The sequence below is a fragment of the Eriocheir sinensis genome, chromosome 55 (assembly GCF_024679095.1).
Source record: "Eriocheir sinensis breed Jianghai 21 chromosome 55, ASM2467909v1, whole genome shotgun sequence".
NCBI lineage: Eukaryota > Metazoa > Arthropoda > Malacostraca > Decapoda > Varunidae > Eriocheir > Eriocheir sinensis.
Window position 1 is genome coordinate 7,448,916 of NC_066563.1, and position 22,431 is coordinate 7,471,346.

At 44.2% G+C, this 22,431-nt stretch overlaps 1 protein-coding gene across 1 annotated transcript in view; it reads left to right on the top strand.

Moving 5' to 3' along the window:
- LOC126983990 (uncharacterized) overlaps positions 1–22,431 on the top strand; it is a 42,981-nt gene that overhangs the window by 20,248 nt on the left and 302 nt on the right. The window lies entirely within an intron of this gene.

Here is a 22,431-nt window from a genome sequence, read left to right on the forward strand (position 1 = left end):
AAAAAAAGAAAAGGGAAAAGAGAAAGAAGAAAAAGAATTAAGAAGAGGAGGAAGACGATGAGGAGAATGGGGGAGAAAGAGGAGGAGAAAAAAAGAAAGAAACGGGGGAAGGCAGTACGTGTAGAAGTAAAAAAAAAAAAGAGAAAATGAGAAAAGAAGGAGGAGAAGGGAGATAAAAAAAAAAAAGGGATGGAAAGAAGCAGTCGACAAAAAGCAGATACGTGTGAGGAAGAGTGACGGAGGAGATACATAACCTTAAAAAAAAAGATGAACAAGAAACAAAGCCGCCCGTCACTACACTCTCCAGGTAACAGACAGACGGGCAGGTGAGGTGGCGTGGCTTGGCGTGGCGTTACCGAGAGGGAGCGAGAGAGAGAGAGAGAGAGAGAGAGAGTCGTTACCGCTGTTACCTTCCTGTTACCTACCTTGACGTCCCTGGCTCGGTCAATATCAGACTACGAGCTCGAGGCCTACTATGACGCGCGTGTGTGTGTGTGTGTGTGTGTGTGTGTGTGTGTGTGTGTGTGTGTGTGTGTGTGTGTGTGTGTGTGTGCGCAGGGGATGACGTCAGCGGCGCCTCAGCTAGTCCCTTACATCCCTCCCCGCCCGAAGGTAGCCAATCACGGCGCAGGGAAAGTCCGTGACGTACCTGGGAACATTATGACGTCACTGAGGATTTGTTTGCGTCAGTAGTGTGGAGTGAAAGTGACGGGGAGGAGGAGGAGGAGGCAGAGTGTAATGTGGTTGTGTATGTCTATATTTGTCTCCACGTCTGTCTCTCCTTAGTGTGTGTGTGTGTGTGTGTGTGTGTGTGTGTGTGTGTGTGTGTGTGTGTGTGTGTGTGTTTCCTTCCTCCCCCTCTCTCCCTCTCTCTCTCTCTCCCTTCCCCCCACACGTCCCTTCCCTCATTCCCCGCCCCGTTAATATATATAAATAAACTGCAATACGTTTGAGAGATTTGTATAATTCGTTGTGTGGCAGTTGCTGCGCGCGAGATAATGGAAAATTAAATCCCTTTATTAAATCGTAAAACACCCGCCGTCTCATAAATTAAACTTTACCTCATCTAAATCGGTGTGAGCGGGGAATCGCCGGAGATAAATCGCGCGCCCTCAGCGATAAACTAACGACCGTGAGATGATAAACGTATAGCAAACCACGTTATTGTACGAGGACGCGAGGGTGGCAGGAGGAGGAGGAGGAAGAAGAGGAGGAGGAGGAGGAAGATGAGGTTTGGAGATGAAGCATGGAAAAAAAAAAGGATGAAGCAGTGTGCGAATGAAAAGAAATATGAAGATTAAGAAAAGGATGAAGAGAAAGAAGCATAGGAGGAGGAGGAGGAGGAAGAGGTGGAAAAAGAAGAAGTGTTTGAGGTTTAGCGACGAAACATGGAAGGAAAAAGAGGATGAAGAGAAGTTGGGTAAAGATGAAGCAGTGTACGAATGAAAAAGGATAAAGGTTAGGAGAAGGATGAAGAGAAAGAAGTATAAGAGGAGGAGGAGGAGAAGAAGGAAAAAGAAGTGCTTGAGGCTTAGCGACGAAACATGGAATGAAAAGAGGATGAAGAGAAGTTGGGTAAAGATGAAGCAGTGTACGAATGAAAAAGGATAAAGGTTAGGAGAAGGATGAAGAGAAAGTAGTATAAGAGGAGGAGGAGGAGGAGAAAAAAGAAGAAGTGTTTGAGGTTTAGCGACGAAACATGGAAGGAAAAAGAGGATGAAGAGAAGTAGGGTAAAGATCAAGCAGTGTACGGATGAAAAAAGGATGAAGATTAGGAGAAGAATTAACAGAAAGAAGCATAGAAGGAGGAGGAGGATGAAAAAGAAGAGTTAGAGATTTAGAAATGAAGCAGAAAAAGAAAAAGAGGATGAAGTGAAGTAGGGCAAAGATGAATGAAAAAATGATGAAGATTAGGAGAAGGATGAAGAGAAAGAAGTATAAGAGGAGGAGGAGGAGAAGGAGGAAAAAGAAGAAGAGTTAGAGATTAAGAGATGAAGCAGAGAAAGAATAAAAAAAGGATGGAAAGGAGGAAAGTAAAGATGATTTATGACACGCAAGAGAAGGAAAAAAATAGAGGAGGAGGACGAGGAGAAAGAAAAATAGGAAGATGGAGAGGACGAGAAAGAGATTTACAGACGGAGCAGAACACCAATGAAAAAAAAAGACGAAGATGAGGAGAAAGATGGAGAGAAAGAAGAAAAATAAAAGGAGAAGGAGGAGAAAGATTAGAAAGAAGAGTTTACAGACGAAGCAGGGAAAGAAAAAAATGAAGAGGAAGAGGAGGAGAAGGATAAAGATGGTACATGGCACGAAATTAAAAAAAAAGGGGGGGAAATGAAGAGGAGGAGAAGGAGGAGGAAAAAGAAAGATGTGAAAGGAATGACTTCGAAGAGATTGTGCATGCGTGGGCTGAGAAGAGGAGGAGGAAGAGGAGGAGGAGGAAAAGGAGAAGAGGAGGAAGAGGAGGAGAAGAGAGTAAAGAGTATCAGTTAGAATAGATGATAAAGACGTAGTGTTAGGGAGAGGAAATAAAGGAAGAAGAAAAAGAAGAAGTAGTGATAGATAAGCTAAGATTAGATTATGTTACGAAAAAAACTCAAGAGGAAAAAAAAAAAGGGATTGCGTGTGAGAAATGAAAAAAATAAGAAAAATGAGAGAAGCAGAAAAAAAGAACCTGAAGGAGGAAGATAAAAAATAGGAAAGAAGTAAAAAGAAGAAACATGATGAAAAAGAATTAGAACCAAAAGAAAAAAGGAGGAGGAAGGTGATAAAAAAATAGGGAAAAGAGAAGAGAAAAAGGTAGAAAAAATCAATACAGGGCGTAAGGTAATGAAAGAGATGAAGAAAAAAATAGTACCAGGAGGAAAAGGAGAAGGAAGAAAATGAAGATAAGGAAGAAATCTGCAAAAAGGAAACAGACAAAAAAAAAGCGAATCGAAAAAGTAAAAAATTATAACCAGGAGGAAAAGGAGAAGGAGGAAGAAAATGAAGATAAGGAAGAAATTGACAAAAAGGAAAGACAAAAAAAAGCGAACTGAAAAAGTAAGAAAAAATTAGAATCAGGAGGAAAAGAAGGAGAAGGAAGAAGATAAAGATAAGGAAGAAATTGACAAAAAGGAAAGACAAAAAAAAGCGAATTGAAAAAGTAAACAAAAATTAGAACCAGGAGGAAAAGGAGGAGGAGGAAGAAGCTGAAGATTAGGAAGAAATCGGCAAAATGGAAACAGACCAAAAAAAGCGAATCAAAAAAGTAAAAAAAAAAATAGTGCGGGACGTCAGGTAATGATGAAGGAGGTGATGACATGACATGATGCACCCAACTCACAAAAAAGATGAGGAGGTGCAAATATAAACATGAAAAAAAAATAGGCTTTGTGTGGCTGATTCATGCTTAACTCTCCTCGTATTTTTAGTGAGACAAGAATAGTGAGCCTCTCTATTTTTATGCTTTGACGCGGAGGGACGAAGAGGAGGAGGAGGAGGAGGAGGAAGACAGGTAACGTGGACGCGCCTAGAATTCATTACCTGTCCAACGTAAGGGGAGGGCATAAGGCGGGGGAGCTTGCCGGTGGATTAATGGCAGGCTTATGAATTATTACGAGGGTGATCAGGTACGGTTAGACGCTCCTGCCGTGGTCCCCTTCTCCTCTTCATGGCTTCCAGCTCCCGCCCGTCAAAACTTATGCCCCAGGGAAAGAAATGGCAGGAGTATGAATCACTGGAAAGGGGGAATAGAGCATCGGTGTTCTCTGACGCTTCCATCCCCCACATCAACTTATTACAATGGCCAAAAAGGTGGTTAATCGGGTGTTCGTGAGGGGTATTCCACATTCACCGTACAGAAAAAGAGTCAGAGAACCACCAGGGCCATGAAACTACCGCTGGAAATTCTCTGACGCTTCCATCCCCCACATCAACTTATTACAATGGCCAAAAAGGTGGTTAATCGGGTGTTCGTGAGGGGTATTCCACATTCACGGTACAGAAAAGGAGTCAGAGAACCACCAGGGCCATGAAACTACCGCTGGAAATTCTCTGACGCTTCCATTCCCCATATCAACCCATTTCAAAGGCCGAAAAGTTGTTTAATCGGGTTTTGATGAGGGCTTTTTCACATTCTCGGTACAGTAGAAGGGTCAGAGAATCACCAGGGCCATGAAACTACCGCTGGAAATGCCCCGAACTCCTACGAAAGCCTTGCCAAATATGAGTCAAGAATACGGCTCCTCGAGGTAGTTAGATCCCATACCTTTCCCTCTCCCTCTCCCTCTCCTTACCTCTCCTCCCTGGACTCAGTTTCCTCCGTTATTAGCTGACCTCCGCAGCCTCGAAGTCGCAGAAAAGACGTAAGGTGATGACTGTACCGAACCGAGAGCCCCATGATTAGAAAGCGTGGAGGCTGGGGTCGTGGAGTGCAGCTGGGCGTCGCGAAGGCTGTTCCAGGTATAGAGGAAAGGTAATTGGGTGTTGTGAGCAGTTTGTGAGCGTCGGAGGATCAGCTGAGCAGGCGAGAAGGGAGGAGGAGGAAGAGGAGGAGAGGAAGGGGCCACGGAGGAGCTAGATGAGAGAGGGACAGGACCTGGATCATAAGAAATCAATAGGGAGGCAGGGTGCTCCTCCTCCTCCTCCTCCTCCTTCTCCCCTCCCACTCCTCTCTCTCTCCCTCCCTCCCTCCCTCCCGTCTTCCCTCCTAAGGCCGCTAAGGTCGCCTGCCTCAACCTCACTAATGAGGACGTGTGGAGGAGGAGGAGAAGGAGGAAAGGGAAGGAGGAGGAGGAGGAGGAGGAGAAGGAGGTAAGCGCAAGGGGAGGAATAAATTAAGCAATGAAAATTAAAGAAATACGAGTACGGATAAAACGAGAGAGAGAGAGAGAAGGGGGGGAGGAGGAGGGAGGAAAGAACTCTTGGATTATCTTTCCCACTTCCTTTCCTCCCTCCAGACCGTCTCATCCACATTCCTTTTTGCTGGTGTGTGTGTGTGTGTGTGTGTGTTTATGTGTGTGTTTGTGCGTGTGTGTGTGTGTGTGTGTGTGTGTGTTTATGTGTGTGTGTGTGTGTGTGTGTGTGTGTGTGTGCAAACGACCCACACACACACACACACACACACACACACACACACACACACACACACACACACACACACATTCGGATCAACATAAAAAAAATAAAAGAGAAAAAAAAAAAAGAATATTCGGGGCCCCAAATTTTCCACCGCAGAATAACGAGGGCGCGAGGCTGAATAAATCCCGCCCTCCTATTGGCCGCCCGAACAGACCAATCCTCGCCAGAGCTCCTAAAATGCGGGGCTGTGATTGGTTGCGTGTCGAGCTGCGGATAGGCGAGGGCGGGTTGTGATTGGCCCGTAGTAAGAGCAACTCGGTGTTAGTATTTGAACAGCGGGGCGGCAGTAAACATCTCAGTGATCCCTGGGGCTGTAGTGGGGGAGGGTGTGCATGTGTGTGTGTGTGTGTGTGTTTTTCGGGGAAGCCATAACCAGGTAAAGAAGGGGAGAGGAGGAGAGGGAATAGACAGTAGGCGATTGGGGAAGGTTAAAAGAAAGGTAGGGAAAGTGTTAAAGGGTAAGAAAATGTGAAAGGAAAAAGGGAAAATAGGGGGAGCTCAAGAGTGTCATGGGAAGGGAATGGGCGTGAAGGTTTAAAGGGTGGGAAGGGGGCTATTAAAGGGAAGGGAAGGGAAGGGAGGAGTAAGAAACCATGAAAGGAAAAGGGAAAAATAGGGAACGATTAGACGCTCAAGAATGGAAGGGAAGGAAGGGAAGAGAAGAACAAGGGAAGGGAAGAGGGTAAAATAGGGTAATATAACCTTCTGAGGATTAGAGGAGGAAGGGAAGAAAGGGGGAAAAGGAGGAAAAGTAGATACGTTCAGAGGATAACAGGGTAAGGAAGAGGAGAAGAGGAGGAGGAGGAGGAAGAGGGAAAAGAGTAAAACTGGGTAATAGGACCTTATGAGGATTGGAGGAGGAAGGGAAGAAAGGGGAAAGAGGAGGAAAAGTAGATACGTTCAAGGGATAACAGGGTAAGGAAGAGGAGAAGAGGAGGAGGAGGAGGAGGAGGAAGAGGGAAAAGAGTAAAACTGGGTAATAAAACCTTATGAGGATTGGAAGTGGAAGGGAAGAGAGGGAAAAGAGGGGAAAAAATGGGAAGGTTCAGAGGATAACAGGGTAAGAAATGGGAAGGGGAGAAGCAGGAGAGGGAAGGGGAGGAAGTAACCGGGAGAAAAAGAAATGGGGGGAGAAGAGGAGGATAATGGGGGAGAAAGATGATAGGAAAGTATGAAGAGATGAAGTAAGGGAGAGGAAATAAGAGGAGAGGAAAAGGAAGGGGAGAAGAAGAGGGAAAGGGGAGAGGAGGAGAAAAGGGAGAGAGGAAAGGGAAGGGAGGAAAGTGCTTATGTAAGGAGAGAGAGAGAGAGAGAGAGAGAGAGAGAGAGAGAGAGAGAGAGAGATGGGGGAGTGGGGAGGTCTCCAAGTCAACAAACTATTCTTTTCTTTCTTTTTCTTTGTTTTCTTTCTTTTTCTCTTTTCCTATCTTCTTTTCTTTCTTTTTCTTTCTTTTTCTTATTTTTTTCCTTCTTTTTTCCTCATTCTTTCTCTTTCTTTTCTTTTTCCTCTCTTTCTTTTTCCTTTTTCCAGTTTTATCGCTGTTTTCTCCATTTTTCTCTTTATTTTTCATTCTTTTTTTTTCTTTCTTCTTTTATCACTCCTTTCTCTTTCTCCTTCTTCCTTTATTTCTTCTTCTGTTTTCCTCATATTCTTCTTATTTCTTTTTTTCCTTTTTCCGCCTCTCCTCCTCCTCCTCCTCCTCCTCCTCCTCCTCCTCCATTCATAATTTGTCCTTCCTTTCCTCTCTTCTTTTATTTTACCTTTTCATTTTATCATCTTTTTTATTCTTTTCTTTTCCATCTTCCATTCTTCCCTTTTTCCTCTTTTCCTCTCTTTTTTTCTTTTACCTTCTCATTTTATTATCTGTTTTTTCTTCTTCTTTTCTTTTCCATCTTCTTCCTTTCTTCTCTTTTCCTCTTTTCTTATTCTTTCTCTCTCCGTCAACTTCTTTCTCCTCCCATTCCCTCTTTTCATCATCCTTTTCTTTTCCCTTTTGCCTCCTTAAGAAAAGAAAGAAAGGAAGAAGGAAAGAGAGAAGGAATGAAGATGGGAGGAGGAGGAAACCAGGAAAAAGAAGATGGAAAAGAAAGAAAGCAAAAGAAAAACAGGAGGAGGAGGAGGAGGAGGAGGAAACCAGGAAGAAGGAGGAAAAGAAAGAAAGCAAAAGAAAAACAGAAGATGAATAGAAGATAAAGAAAGAGAGGAAAAGGAAGACGAATTAGGAGTGGAAAAGAAGAAAGGGAGGAAGAAGAAGAGAGATAAGAAGACAAGAAAAACAGAGGAATAATAAGATGAAGGAACGATAAAGAAAGAAAGGAGAAAAAGAGGGAAAGAAGAGGAAGGATCAAGAACAGAAAAAGAAGGAAAGAAATAAGAAGGAAAAGAGAAGAAGAATATAAGGATACGAAGAGAGGAGGAAGAGGAAAAAAGAGAAGAAAATATAGGAAAAACGGAGATAATGAAGCTAAAGGAAAATATAGAAAGAAAGAAAAAAAGAAAAAAGGAGGACAAATTAGAAGAAAGAAAACAGAGAGAGAAGAAAAAGAAACAGATGATCAGATGAAGGGAGAGTTAAGGAAGAAAGAAAGATAAAGAAGGGAGGAAGAAAACGAGGAAAGGAAGCAACCAAAGAGAGAAGAGAAGAAGAAATGACAGGAAAATAGACACAGAATAAGAGAAAAAGAGCGATAAAGAAGGAGGAATTAAGAACGGAAGAGGAGGAAAGGAGGAAGAAGGAAAAGAGATAAGAAGAATAAATGAAGAACAGGGAATTGAAAGACGAAAGAACGGTAAAGGAAGAAAAAGAAAGAGAGGACGAAGGAAGAAGAAGGAGAAAGATGAAGAATTAAGAAAGAAGAAAGGAGAGAGAGAGAAATATAAGAAAAACAGACAATAAGCGAAAGAAAAGAATGGTACAGAAAAGAAAGAAAGAGAGAAAAGAAGGAAGAATTAAAAGGAAGAGAAAGAATAGAGAGAGAAAACTAAAAAAAAACGAAGATGAGAAGATGCGAATTGGGGAATAAGGGAATAGGAAAACGAATAAAGAAGGAAAAAGGAGAGAAAGAAGAAAGAAAAGCAAACAGAGAAGAAAAAGACTAACAGAAGAGAGACACAAAAGAAAGAAAAGAGAGGAATCAAGAATAGGAAAGGAGTAAAGGAGACAGAAGGAAAGGGAATAAGAAGAAGAATAAAAGTAAAACAAAAGAAGAAAAAGACGAAAGAACGGGAAGGGAAGGAACAAAGAGAAATCCAGAGAACGAAGGAAGGAGGAAGATGAATTAAAAGAGAGGGGATGAATTAAGAAGAAGAAAGGGAAGGAAAGGAAGAAAGTCAAGAGAAGGAGAGAGAGAGAAGAGAAGGAAAACTGACAAGAGAAAAGACAAAAAAGAAACACGAATTGAACAGTAAATCGAAGGAATGCGATAATTCTTCCCACGTTGATTCTGTCCTTCCCCTCTTCCTTCCTCCTCCTCCTCCTCCTCCTCCTCCTCCTCCTTCCCGCTTCCAAACGTAATAATCTTTCCCTCCCCTGCCATGACTCCGAGGCCTTGGCAGGGGTGGTGTTGCAGGGGAGACGGCGTTCGTACTGCAGTGTTCCAGTTTTGCCCCTTGTGTTGTTTGGGGTTTGTGTTGCGGTTTGTGTTGTACTTAATATCTCTCCTTCTTTCTTTTTGTTTCTTAGTGTTGGGGAAGGTTGAGGGATAGTGGGGAGGGACCGGGGGACTTTGGTTTTGTGTTGTTTGTTCTTTTGTGTTGCTGTTTGTGTTGTTCGGGTTGAGGAGGGTTAGCGGGAGGGAGGAGGAGGAGGAGGCAGGTTTTAAGTTGTGCTGGTTTGTGTTGCGTTCTGCTGTGTGTTGTAAATTTTGTGTTGCATCGGTGAATTTGTGTTTTTTTGTGTGTTGAGGGTGAATAGTTTTGCGTGTTCGGCGTTTTGGGGGACTGAGCTGAGCGGGTGATTCGTCTGTCTCTCTCTCTCTCTCTCTCTCTCTCTCTCTCTCTCTCTCTCTCTCTCTCTCTCTCTCTCTCTCTCTCTCTCTCTCTCTCTCTCTCTCTCTCTCCCCGCTTTTTATCATTTTTTTCTTGATTTTTTGTGTTTTTGTTTGTTTTTCTTTGTGTTGCAGTGTTATCATATCCGTTTCATATCCTCGAATGTGTTTTTTTTTATTATCATATTGATGTTTTATTTTTTTCCACTAATTCGTTTGGTATTCACTTATTTCCATTTTTCCAAACACACACACACACACACACACACACACACACACACACACACACACACACACACACACACACACACACACACGGGTTACGAGGCTTAGTGTGTTAAGACCCTCGTATTGTGTTTTTTATTTATTATTTTATTTATTTATTTATTTATTCGTATATATATTTGTTTGGGATTTTTTTATTAATATATTTTTTCTCTGTGAGGGAAATGATTAGTATGTTTTGGTGGTTGTTTGTGGTCGGTTTATTTTTCTTGATTATCATTATTTTCTTCGTTTGTCATCTTCGTTATCATCATTACTGTCTTCATTTTTCTTTTTTCCTATTATATTTTCTTCTTTCTTTTCTTCATTTTCCTCTGCTTTTTCTTTTTCATTTTCGGCTTCGGCTTCGTCTGTTTTCTTTGTCCTCATTTTCTTATTCTACATCATCGTCTCCGTCTCCCTTTTCTTCTTCTTATTATTATTATTTTCTTCTTCTAAGTCTTATTATCGTTATTATTATTATTATTATTATTATTATTATTATTATTATTATTATTATTATTATTATTATTATTATTATTATTATTATTATTATTATTATTATTATTATTATTATTATTATTATTATTATTATTATTATTATTATTATTATTATTATTATTATTATCGTTATTATTATTATTATTATTATTATTATTATTATTATTATTATTATTATTATTATTATTATTATTATTATTATTATTATTATTATTATTATTATTATTATCGTTATTATTATTACTATTACTATCACTATTATTATTATCATCATTCCCCCATTTTCTTAAAGTCTTGCGGTCCGGGTCGGTTTCAATGTGTTCCATTTTCCCTCTTGAGGTGGAGGCGTTTTTGTGTTGAGTGTTGTGGTATTGTTTCGTGAAGTGTGTGTGTGTGTGTGTGTGTGTGTGTGTGTGTGTGTGTGTGTGTGTGTGTGCGATTTTACTCAACAAAACGTAAAGTATATCACACTTTTTTAGCTGAAACGCACTAATACTACTACTACTACTACTACTACTACCACTACTACTACTAATACCACCACCACCCTAAAAAAAGTCACACACACACAAACAAACAAACAAACAGACAAAAATCTTAACAACAAACTAACTTGAAGAACATAAACCAATCCTCCTCCTCCTCCTCCTCCTCCTTTTCCTTTTCCTTTCATCACGTCCTTTAAACCCAGACTCCGAAAAACTCAGTCCCACGCCCGCCCCTTCCTCACCCTTCCCATACTCTCCCTCTCCCTCTCCCTCTCCCCCTCTTCCTCTGAATCCTCTCCCTCTACCCCTCTTCTCCGTCTTTCGTCGGTCCACAAAAGTTGTTCAGTTACTCACGAGATAACTCTCCTAAAGCCCTCCACAGCAGAAAGGACTTTGAGGCTTAAGCTGCCCTGTAAGACTCTTGGGAAATAATACTAATGTCACCTCACTCATAGATACCGAGAGCGACTCCTTCTCCTTCTCCTCCTCCTACGAGTTTGAGAGGGCGAAGGAAAGGGTGGCGGCTGAGAGGAGGAAGTGAGGCAGGAAGAAGGACGAGGAGGAGAAGGAGGAGGAGGAGGAGGAAACATGGAAACATGGAAACATGGACTAGCAGGCAGCAGAAAGCCTGTTGGCTCATTACTAGGCTGCCTGCGTTCAGTGATTCAAGCAATCCGTTTGCCATAGGAGTGGCTTGCAGGGAAGGATTTGTATCTACTCTTGGGAACGTTCAGTTCACTCCCGATGCAGCAAAGTGGCGATCAATGCGTTTCTTGAAGGAGTTGATGGTCTCTGCGCTAACCACTTCTGCAGGAAGGCTGTTCCAGTGGCGAACAACTCTATTCGAGAAAAAGAAGCATAAGTAGGAGGTGGTCGTTGTGATTTTTTTCTAAGATTGAAGGAAAAGGAAGAAGGTGATGAGATATGGAGATGGAGGAGAAGAAGGAGGAGGAGGAGGAAGAAGAGGAGGAGGAGGAAAAGAAAGAGGAAGAGAAGTGGAAAGTAAGGAAAAAAGTGCATATGTAAAGAAAGAAAGGGGAGGAGAATGAAATAAGAAAAAGAAGAGCAGGAAATAGGTGAAAAGGTGAAAGAGAAATGAAGGAGGAGGAGGAGGAGGAGGAGGAGAAGTAAGAGATAAGAGGGATGGAGGAAGAGGAAGAGAAAGAAGAGGAGGAGGAGGAGGAGGAGGTCGAGCAGAAGAGATGGCACGAAACTGAAGAGAAAGCGAGAGAGAGGAAAGACGAAAGAGAAGGAGGAAGTAGGAAGTAGGAAGAGGAGGAGGAGGAGGAGGAGAAGGAGAAAGACGAGAAGCAGAACCAGAACCAGAACCCGGAGGAGGAGGAGAACCCAGAAGCGGAAGAGGAGGAGGAAGAAGAAGGAGAGGAGGAGGAGGCTGTGAGTGTGAGGATCAGAGAGTTTGTGGCAAAGATGAGGTAAAAGGGATCGGTTGGAGGACTTGAGAAGAAGGAAGTGGCTGAGAAATGGACGGGGGGGAGAGGGGGAAGGAAATCAATGAAGGACAGATGGAATGAGAGAGAGGGAGAGGGAGAGGGAGAGAGAGAGAAGAGGGCCCTGAGAGTCACAAGGAGAAACAGATAAGCAGAATGGGCTCTTGAGAACCCTTTAGAACAGTGGCTTATTGGCCCTGACTCACCGCTTCTCCTCCTCTCTCTATCTCTTTTCTCTCCCCCTCTCTCCCTCTCTCTGTGCCTCTGTCTCTCTTATCTCCATCCTCCTCTTCCTGTCACCGTCATTTTTCCTCCAACTCCTTCTCCTCCTCTTCTTCTTCATCTTCCGCATCCTCTCTCCAGTCTTCCCCATCCTCATCTCACGCACCCTTTCCTTCTTCCCTCCTCTTCATCTCTCTCTCCACTCCTCTAAGGTGTCTAAAGAGCTGCTCCACAAAAACTTAACCCTCCTCCTCCTCCTCCTCCTTTCTCGCTCTCGCTCTCGCTCTCTCGTCTCCTCCTCCTCCTCCTCCTCCTCTTCCTTCTCTTACTCGAAGTCTTGAACGAGAAACCAGCGTTAATATTTTCACCCAAAGTAACGGGGGGCTGGGTTGTGGCTTCCTTCTCTCCCCTTCCCTTCCCTTCCCTTCCCTTCCCTTCCCTTCCCTTCCCTTCCCTACCCTTCCCTTCCCTTCCCTTCCCTTCCCTTCCCTTCCCTTCCCTTCCCTTCCCTACCCTTCCCTTCCCTTCCCTTCCCTTCCCTTCCCTTGTTGTGCCCTTCTATCCCCTCTCCTTCCATCAACTCTCCTCTCTTTCCCTTTTCCTTCCTTTCCCTGTAACTCCATTCCATTCTTTTCCCTTCCCATCTCATCCCATCCCTTCCCTTAACTCTCCTTCCCTGCCCTGCCCTTCCCCCTCTTTCCCTCCCCTTCCTTTCCCTTTCTTTTTTTTTCCCTACCCTTCCCTTCCCTTCCCTTCACATCCCTTCACTTCACTCCCCTCCTCTTCCCTCCGGTTCCCTGCCATCCCCTTCCCTTCCCTCCTCTTCCCTACCCTTTCATTCCCTTCCCTTTCCTTCCCATCCCTGCCATCTCCTTCCCTTCCCTTCTCTCTTTCATTTTCTTCTCTTCCCTTCCCTTCCTTCCCTTTCCTTGCTGTATCCTTCTATCCCCTTCCCTTCCCTTCCCTTCCCTTCCCTTCCCTTCCCTTCACTTCCCTTCCCTTCCCTATCCTTCCCTTCCCTTCCCTTCCCTTCCCTTACTGATGAAGGGCCGCCCATCTCAAACGTACGCCCACTGATATTTCTGTCGCCGATGCCACTCCGCTGTATCTTGTAGGCGTAAAAATGAAAGGACACGGAGCAGGGACACAGAAGGAGGAGGAAGAAAAGAAGAGTTGGAGAAAGGGGTAAAGAAAATGGAGGAAAATGAGCAATAAGAAGAAGAAGTAGAAGAAAGGGAGGAGCTGTTGGAAAGGGAAACAAAAAGGGAAAAGGAGGAGGAAGGGGAAGAAGAAGAAGTAGAAGGAGGCAAGAACTGGAGGATTGAGAAAAGAAAAAGGTGGAGGAAGAAGGAGGAAGAAGTAAAGCAAGAGCAGTAAGAAGAGGAAAAGAAAGAGGAGGAGGAGGAGGAGGAGGAGGAGGAGGAGGAGGAGGAGGAGGGAGAGAAAGTAGGAGAAAGCAAGAGCTGTAGGAAGGGGAGAAGAAGGAGGGAGAGGTGGAGCAAAGGAACACGTAAAAGGAACAGGAGAAGGAGGAGGAACAAAAGGAACAGAACCAGAAAGAAGACAGAAGACAAGATCGAAGACAAAAAGACGAAGAAGAATCAGGAGGAGGAGGAAGAAAACCAGTAGGAGGAAGATGAGTAGAAGGGGGAGGCAATGATGGAGAACCAGGCGATATAAGAACAGAAAGAAGGAGAAGGTGGAGAAGAAGAAGGAGGAGGAGGAAGACAAGCAGCAGCAGGAGGAGCAGGAAGAAGAAGAAGAAGAAGAAGAAGAAGAAGAAGAAGAAGAAGAAGAAGAAGAAGAAGAAGAAGAAGAAGAAGAAGAAGAAGAAGAAGAAGAAGAAGAAGAAGAAGAAGAAGAAGAAGAAGAAGAAGAAGAAGAAGAAGAAGAAGAAGAAGAAGAAGACGAAGAAGAAGAAGAAGAAGAAGAGGAAGAAGAAGAAGAAGAAGAAGAAGAGGAGGAGGAAGCAGCAGCTCTCTGTCAATACCCCAAACAAAAGCTTCCGTACGTCACAAAACTTACCGAAGCAGAGAATTCACAACTCGTCGGCATTTAGACCCGCCATGACTGTTCCCCCTCTTCCCCTTCCCCCCCCTCCTCCTGCAGATTGGCTGGGGCGCCCTTAACAGCCTGGACACACGGCGGGGCTCTCCAAGTGTTCCCCCGCGAGCAGATAATATCCCTCGAGTCCGTAGGTGTTTATGGGGATAACTCGCCTCAGCTCTGCCAGATGGTGCGATGCCCCCCTCTCCCGCCCTCTCTACCTCCCTTCCTACCCTGGCCGATTTTCCCTCCTCTCCCTCCCTCCCTTTCCTTCCTTCCTTCCGTCCTCTCTCTCCCTCTCTTCACTCTCGTTTTCTCCTATTTCAAGCTTTCTGTCTCTCTCTCACTCTCTCTCTTTCCTCCCTCCCTGCCTTATCTTCCTTCCTCTTCTCTCCCTCCTTCTTCCTCTCTCTCGTGTTCTCCTGTTTCAAGTTCTCTGTCTCATCCTTTCTTTGTCTCTCCATATTTCTCATTCTCTCATTTCTCTTTCTTTCTTCTTATTCTTTCCTGTTTCAAGTTTTCTGTTTGTCTCCTCTTTCCTTTCTCTCTCTCCTTCTTTTCTCTCATTCTCTCCTTCTTCAAGCTCTCTGCCTCTCTGTTTCTTCCTTTCTTCATCTCCTTCATCTCTTCCCGTTCTCTCGTTTTTCAAGTTTTCTGTCTTCGTATCTTCTGTTTATTTTTCTTCCTCTTTCTTTCTTCCTCCCTTCCTTCCTTCCTTCCTCCCTCTTTCCGCCTTCTCTCCTTTATCAAGATTTCTGTTTATTTTTGTTTCCTTCTTCCTGTTCCCTTTTTTCTTTGTATGTCTATGTCTGGGTTTTTTCCTCCCTTCCTTCCTTCTTTCCTACCTTTCCTTCTCTTCTCTCTTCTCTTCTTCTCTTCTGTTTCCTTTTGCTTCTCTCTCTCATTCTCTTTCCCTCTTCCTCTCTTTCCCTCCTCACCTTCTCTCCTCCTCCTCCTCCTCCTCCTCCTCTCTTTGGTTCCCTCTCTTCTTATCTACCTTCCCGGGACTCTCCTTTCATCTCTCTCCTTCTCTCCTTTCCTTCCCTCTTCTTTCTCTCCTTCCTCTATTTCCTTCTCTTTCTTCTCTCCTCTCCGTTTGTTTTCTATTTCATCTCCCTTTTTCTCTTTCGTGTTTATATCTCCTTTTTCTTTCTCCTTTTCTTTATTCTCTCCTCCCTTTCCTCACCTTTCCTCTTCCTCTTTCTTTCTTGTACTCTTTCTCTCCTACTTCCTCTTTTCTCCCTCCACTTTTATCTCTCCTCTTCTCCTTGCACTCTTTTTCTCTCCTCTTCTCTGTTTTCTCTTCTTTTCATTCTCTCCTTTTCTCTTTCCTTCTTTTCCTTCCTCTCTCTCTCTCTCTCTCTCTCTCTCTCTCTCTCTCTCTCTCTCTCTCTCTCTCTCTCTCTCTCTCTCTCTATCTCTCTCTCTCTCTCTCTCTCTCTCTCTCTCTCTCTCTCTCTCTCTATCTCTCTCTCTCTCTCTCTCTCTCTCTCTCTCTCTCTCTCTCTCTCTCTCTCTCTCTCTCTCTCTCTCTCTCTCTCTCTCTCTCTCTCTCTCTCTTTCTCTTCTCTTTCTCTTCTCTCTTCTTCTTTCCTGTTTCTCACATTCTCATTATTATTTTCTTCTTTATTTCCTCCTTCATCATTTTTATCTCCCCCTTCTTATCTCTCTTATCCTTCCCTCCTTCCATTGTTCCCCTCCTCGGCTCTTCCTTATCTCTCCTCCTCTCTCTCTCCTTTCCTCCCCTTTCTCTTATTTTTTATCTCTTTTAAGTACCTCATTGCTTTTAATCTCATACTTATTCCCCTTTCTTTCCTTCCCCTCTTCCTCATTTACTACCCTTCTCTCTCTCTCTCTCTCTCTCTCTCTCTCTCTCTCTCTCTCTCTCTCTCTCTCTCTCTCTCTCTCTCTCTCTCTCTCTCTCTCTCTCTCTCTCTCTCTCTCTCTCTCTCTCTCTCTCTCTCTCTCTCTCTCTCTCTCTCTCTCTCTCTCTCTCTCTCTCTCTCTCTCTCTCTCTCTCTCTCTCTCTCTTCTCCTACTCAGTCATTCCCTCCCTCTCTCCCCCCTTTCTCTCTCCCTTCTTCTCTCCCTCTCTCCATATTGCTGTTCGTGTTTCCTCCCTTCTCCCTTCTTCTCTCTCCTCCTTCATCTTCTCCCTTCTCTTCCCCTTTCTTAGCATGTAATTATTTTTTTTTTCGTCAATCGTTTACTATTTTTTCTATTTTTTGTTCCTCTTTCTTTTTTCTCTTTTTTTCGTATTTTTTCGTGTTCTTGTTCTTATTGTTGTTCTTTTTTATTTTTGTGCTTTTCCTTTTTCATCATCTTGTTCAACTTTTCTTCATTATATTCTTTCCTTTTTCTTCTTCCTCTTTTTCTTCTTCTCCTTCATCTCCTTTTTTGTCTTCGTCTTTTTCCTTCTTTCTTCTTTTTCGCCTTCTTGGTCTTCTTCGTCTTCTTCTTTTCTTTTCTTCTTCTTCTTCCTTTTCTTCTTCTTCTCCTCCTCTTCCTTCTTCTTCTTCTTTCTCATTTACTAAACAATTATCAGCTCACCCTTCCGTTCCCTTCCTTTCTTCCCTTCTCCTTCCCTCCCTTCCTTCCATCCTTCCTTCAACAGACTGGCATTCCTTCCATCATTCCTCCCTCCCTCCCTCCCTCCTTCTCCTCCTCCTCCTCCCTCAACTATCTATCTCCCTTCCTTAAACGGCTATTCCCTCCCTTCCCTTTCCTTCATCTCTTCTCTCCCTTCCTCTTTCCTTACACTTTTCTTCTCTTCCTTTCCTCTTTCTCCCTTTCTTCTTTTTTTTCTTTTTTCTTCTTTTGTTTTGCATCATTTTTGTTTATTTTCTCTAATTCTTCTCCTTTCTCTCTCTCTCTCTTCCTATTCCTTTACTTCTTTCCTCTCTTCCTTATTTCCCTCTTTCTCTTCTTCGCAAAGTCTTCTGTTTTCTGTCTTTCATTTCTTCTTCTTCATCTTCTGTTTCTTTCCTTCTCTCTCTCTTTCTCTTCTTTACAAATTCTTCTTCTTCCATTCCCTGTTTTTCATCTCTTTCATCATCTGTTTCCTCTCTCTATTCCTTCTCCCTTATCTTCCCTCTTCTTCCCTTTCTTTCATATTCTCTTTCTTTCCTCCTTCCCTTCCTCCCTCTTCCTCTATCTCTCTCATTTCTTTTCATTTATTGTTTCCATATTTTTCTTTCGTTTTCCTTTTCATGTCCTCTTCTGTTCCCTTTCTCTCCTCTTTCATTCCTTTCCCTTTCCCCTTCTTCTTCCTGATTTTCTTTCCTCCTTCACTGTTTTTCTTTCTCCTTCTCCTCCTCCTCTCTTTCTTTATTCTTTCCATCTCTCTCATCCTTGCATTCATCCCCTTTCTCTTCCCTTCTTTGCTTCTATTTTTCCTCTTCTCTCCTTCTTCTCCCATCTTCTCTCCCTCCCATGTTTTCCTTCCTTTCCTATTCCTCTTCATCTCTTCCCCTTCCTCTTTTATCTCTTCTTTCTATTCATTCTCTCTCCCCTCCTTGCTCTCTCTCTCTCTCTCTCTCTCTCTCTCTCTCTCTCTCTCTCTCTCTCTCTCTCTCTCTCTCTCTCTCTCTCTCTCTCTCTCTCTCTCTCTCTCTCTCTCTCTCTCTCTCTCTCTCTCTCTCTCTCTCTCTCTCTCTCTCTCTCTCTCCCTTTTTTTCTCTCCTCCCTCTCTGTAGTTTTTTTCTCTCTCTCTCCTCTCTCTCCTCTGCCTCTCTCATCTCTCTCTCCATCTCTTCCTTTTCTGTTTCTTTATTTCTTCTCTACATTTTTCTCTTCCTTTATCCTCGCATTTTTTTACGTTTTTCTTTCTTCTTCTTCTCGTTTCTATTTTCCTTTTTATTTTCTCCATTTTTTCCTTTCTGTATCCCTCTAGATTGCCCTATCCTCGTTTTCCTATTCCTTTTCTTTATCTTTTTTTTCCTCCTTTTCCTCCTCTGTTTCCTCATTTTCCTTCTCCAGTCTCGTCTCTTTTCTTTTTTAATTTTAATTTTATCTCCTTTTATCATTTCCTTTCACTTCTTTTCTTTCCCATTTAATTCTTTCTCCTTTTCATTCCTTTTATCTCCATTTGTCTCCTTTTCTCCCTTTCCTTTCCTCCACTTCCCTTCTTTCCCATCTCCAACTAACGTGTCACCATTTCGTTTTCTCCTCCTCTTCCCCTTCTCTCTCTCTCTCTCTCTCTCTCTCTCTCTCTCTCTCTCTCTCTCTCTCTCTCTCTCTCTCTCTCTCTCTCTCTCTCTCTCTCTCTCTCTCTCTCTCTCTCTCTCTCTCTCTCTCTCTCTCTCTCTCTCTCTCTCTCTCTCTCTCTCTCTCTCTCTCTCTCTCTCTCTCTCTCTCTCTCTCTCTTTCTCTCTCTCTCTCTCTCTCTCTCTCTCTCTCTCTCTCTCTCTCTCTCTCTCTCTCTCTCTCTCTCTCTCTCTCTCTCTCTCTCTCTCTCACCCACTCACTCACTCTCTCCCACCCACCCTTCCCCCTCTCTCTCTCTCTTCCTCTCTCTTTCTCTCTCTCTCTCTCAGTCGTCCCTTTCAAGTTCCATGGCCCCTTTAGGTCGTCCCAGTCGCCTCCAGATGGCAGGAGCTCCCCGCTATCCTGCCTGACGGAGGAGTAAGTGATTGTTTTGCCCGCCAGAGGTCCCCAGCTTCGCTTGGAGTAGTCGCCCTGGGATCTCCTCGCCCACCGCTCGCCCCCTCCTCCCGCCCCCGCTTCTGCTCCTCCTCCACCTCCCCCTCCTCTTCCGCCACCTCTTCACTTGCTACGATTGCGCTCATATGTGTTGTGAGGTTTTGTTTTGTTTTATGTGGGCTGTTTACGTGTTTGTTGTTTTGCTTTGGATTTGGGTGAGAGGTTGATGTGGTTTTGTCTTTTTAGTGGATATTAGGGTTACATGAACTATAATTGGGTTTCACAGAACGATAATTATGAAATGGTTGGATATCGTAAGAGGTGACACGCTTCAATATTAGAGAAAAACCCTCCCATGTTTTCTCATTCCATTTATTGTTTCCATATTTTTCTTTCGTTTTCCTTCTCGTGTTTTCTTCTATTCCCTTTCTCTACCCTTCTCTACCTTTCCTCTTTCCCTTTCTTCTTCCTGACTTTCTATCCCCAACTACCACCGAATAACTGTTACCCACGTGGTCCAGATGTAGAACCAGCAGGGTCCTATTTTGATGCTTCTGTTGTTTCGTGGAGTTTATCTTCCTTAGAGTTCCGTGGTTAATCTTTTTCGTGGTATAATGTGGTTTCGTAGTGGGTCTCTTTTTTTGGGGGGGTTTCAATGTGGGTGTTTACTGGTCTTGGTGAGAACGAGTGAGGTGGTGATGAAAAATGTTCTCTAATGTTTTTTACTCTTTCTCCTTACCCCGTTCTCTCCTCCTCCTTCTCTTTCAGTCTTCTTCCTTCGCCTCCTCCTCCTCCTCCTCCTCCTCCTCCAGTCTTTTTCCTTTGCGTCCTCCTCCTCCTCCTACTACTACTACTACTACTACTACGACTACTGCTGCTCCTACTCCTCTTCATCTAGTCTTCTTCCTTTGCCTCCTCCTTTACTCCTCTTCCTCCTCCTTCTCCTACTCTTCCTCTTCTAGTCCTCCTCCTCCTCCTCTCTCAGTCATGCAAAGCCCCTCTGTCTCTTAATGAAGTCTCCCGCCCATCACTTTTAACTTCACACACGTCACTTGCCTTTTTCTCCTCCCCCCCCCCCCTCTCTCTCTCTCTCTCTCTCTCTCTCTCTCTCTCTCTCTCTCTCTCTCTCTCTCTCTCTCTCTCTCTCTCTCTCTCTCTCTCTCTCTCTCTCTCTCTCTCTCTCTCTCTCTCTCTCTCTCTCTCTCTCTCTCTCTCTCTCTCTCTCTCTCTCTCTCTCTCTCTCTCTTACAGTTTTGGGCCTACGTGAGTTTTTTTTTTTTTGAGGGGGGGCAATCTTTGTTTTTGTCTTTTCTGTGACTTTACAATCCGTCTGTTTGTCTGTTTTCTATCTTTGTCTCCTTTCTTTCTTCCTTCCTTTCTTTCTTTCTTTCTTTTCTCTAGCTATCTGTCTTCCCAAATTTGTCTAGCTATTTTGTACCTATTATATTTTTAGATACAGTTAGGAAGAGAGAGAGAGAGAGAGAGAGCACTTATTTGTTCATTTCCATGCATTTGGTTAATTTCCTGAAACGGCAGAAAGGCAACAGAAGGTCACCCAATGTCGAAGAGAGAGAGAGAGAGAGAGAGATTCCTCTCTCTCTCTCTCTCTCTCTCTCTCTCTCTCTCTCTCTCTCTCTCTCTCTCTCTCTCTCTCTCTCTCTCTCTCTCTCTCTCTCTCTCTCTCTCTCTCTCTCTCCTTCCCCTCCCTTACTAACTGCCCTTCTTTCTTTCCTCCTCCTCCTCCTAATCTTCTCTTTTACTCGTTATCTTTCTTTTTCCCCCGTTTTTTCTCACTCCATTCTTCTTTTAACCTCTTTCTCTCTCTCCCTTCCTCGCTCCCTAACCGCAAAGCCTCTATACGATGAGTTATGGGAGGGTTGAAAGCTTAAAAAGGTGTTGGATCGCATAAAAACTCAGTAAGAGTTTCCGATCCCGTTCGAAAAGGCTCATAAGTGTATAAAAGAGTCGGAACCTGTCGGGTAAGATGACGTTTGCCTCGATCCCTTCAGTCCCTTAAGGTGTTCAATGCCACCCGGGGGAGTTGGATCTTTCCGTCGTAAGATTAATCGGTTCATTGTGAGGGGGGGAGTAAGGGATAGGGGAGGATGTATGTGTGTGTGTGTGTGTGTGTGTGTGTGTGTGTGTGTGTGTGTGTGTGTGTGTGTGTGTGTGTGTGTGTGTGTGTGTGTGTGTGTTCTGAAAGTTTGTGTGTGTGTGCTTGTGTTGCGTTTGTTCTGTTCTTCTGTTTTGAGTATTGTTATGGTTTTGTTTGGTGGATAACTTTTTGCGTATGTGTGTGTGTGTGTGTGTGTGTGTGTGTGTGTGTGTGTGTGTGTTTGTGTTTGTGTGTGTGTGTGTGTGTGTGTGTGTGTGTGTGTGTGTGTGTGTGTGTTCTGCTCTGGTCTGGTTCTGTTTTGTTTCTGTTTTGTTTTTGTTTTCCGTTATTTCCTGTTCTCTTGCGTTTCTGAGTTTCGTTGTGTTCCGTTCGGCTTGGTTGTCTGTGTTTGTTTCTTCTCTTTTATACGGCCATTCTCTGTGTTTCGTGTTTTCTCTTCCTTTTTTATTGTTTCGCGGTGTTTCTCTGCCTTCCTGTTTCGTGGCTTTTCGTTCAGTTTTGTTTCCCAGCGTTTCTGATTTTTGGGATGGGTTTCGTTTTATCTCTCTCTCTCTCTCTACGTGGTGTTGAGTTTTGTTTCGTTTGGCTTCTATGTGTTGTAGTGTTGCTGGTTCTCTTTTTGTGTTGGTGTTGGCGGGGCTGTGGTGTGTTGCCAGGGCTGTGAGGGTGTTGCCGGGGCTCTGGGGGCGTTGCCGGGACTGTGGTGATGTTGTCGGGGCTCTGCGGGTGTTGCCGCCGGGACTTTGGTGGTGTTGCCGGGGCTCTGGGGGTGTTGCCGAGGCTGTGGTGTTGCGTGACGTCATTGTCCCGTGGTGCTCCTCTTCACTGGCGTTACCCGGGACGGCTCGGCGCCACGGTGACTGTTCAAAAGGTTACGCATACACCACACCGCCGCACGTGCTATGGAAACACTCACATGCGGCACAGACACCGATGTCACAACCGGCACCCTCAGCCTCCCTCAGTAAGCCTGGAGCCACTCCGCCGTCAAGCCCTGAGCCGCGGCAAGATAAAAAGATCAGGCCGCGTGAGACAACCAGACACAATCGTCATAATTTAGTGCACCAAAACGAACGCTCCCAGCGATAACACAGTCAGGTCGTGTGCCGCAGCCTGGCCGGCCCCCAACATGGCGACGGTCCCCAAAGAACAGCAAATAGCCACATCATCCTCTAAATCCGAGGTTTTTATGGTCGGCGGGGGCAGGGTCGCCGTATGTTAGGTTAAAGGGCGACGACGCATCCTCGGGAACACGTCGCTGGATCAGCTTTCAGTAAACGTTTTCTGACGTTAATGTCGACCCTCGCCCTGCCGGACATGATATATTGGATCGTCTGGGCCCGCGGGAGCCGTTTTTGTTGAACCAGGAGAAACGGCTCTTTAATTTTGGTCCAAAGTTTTTATTCTTGGCTTTAAAAGCTCCTCAAGGGAGCGTCGCCTCATCACGGCGAGGAGCGGCAGCGGCCCCGGAGGAGCACGAGTGCGGGAGAGTGATTGTCGGAAGGCAAGAAAGTACTTAATATAACCCGGCTGGGAGTCTTGTTGTCGGGATGTACGCACAATGTTCTTGTGTGGCGCTGCAGCCTGGGTGGAGGGG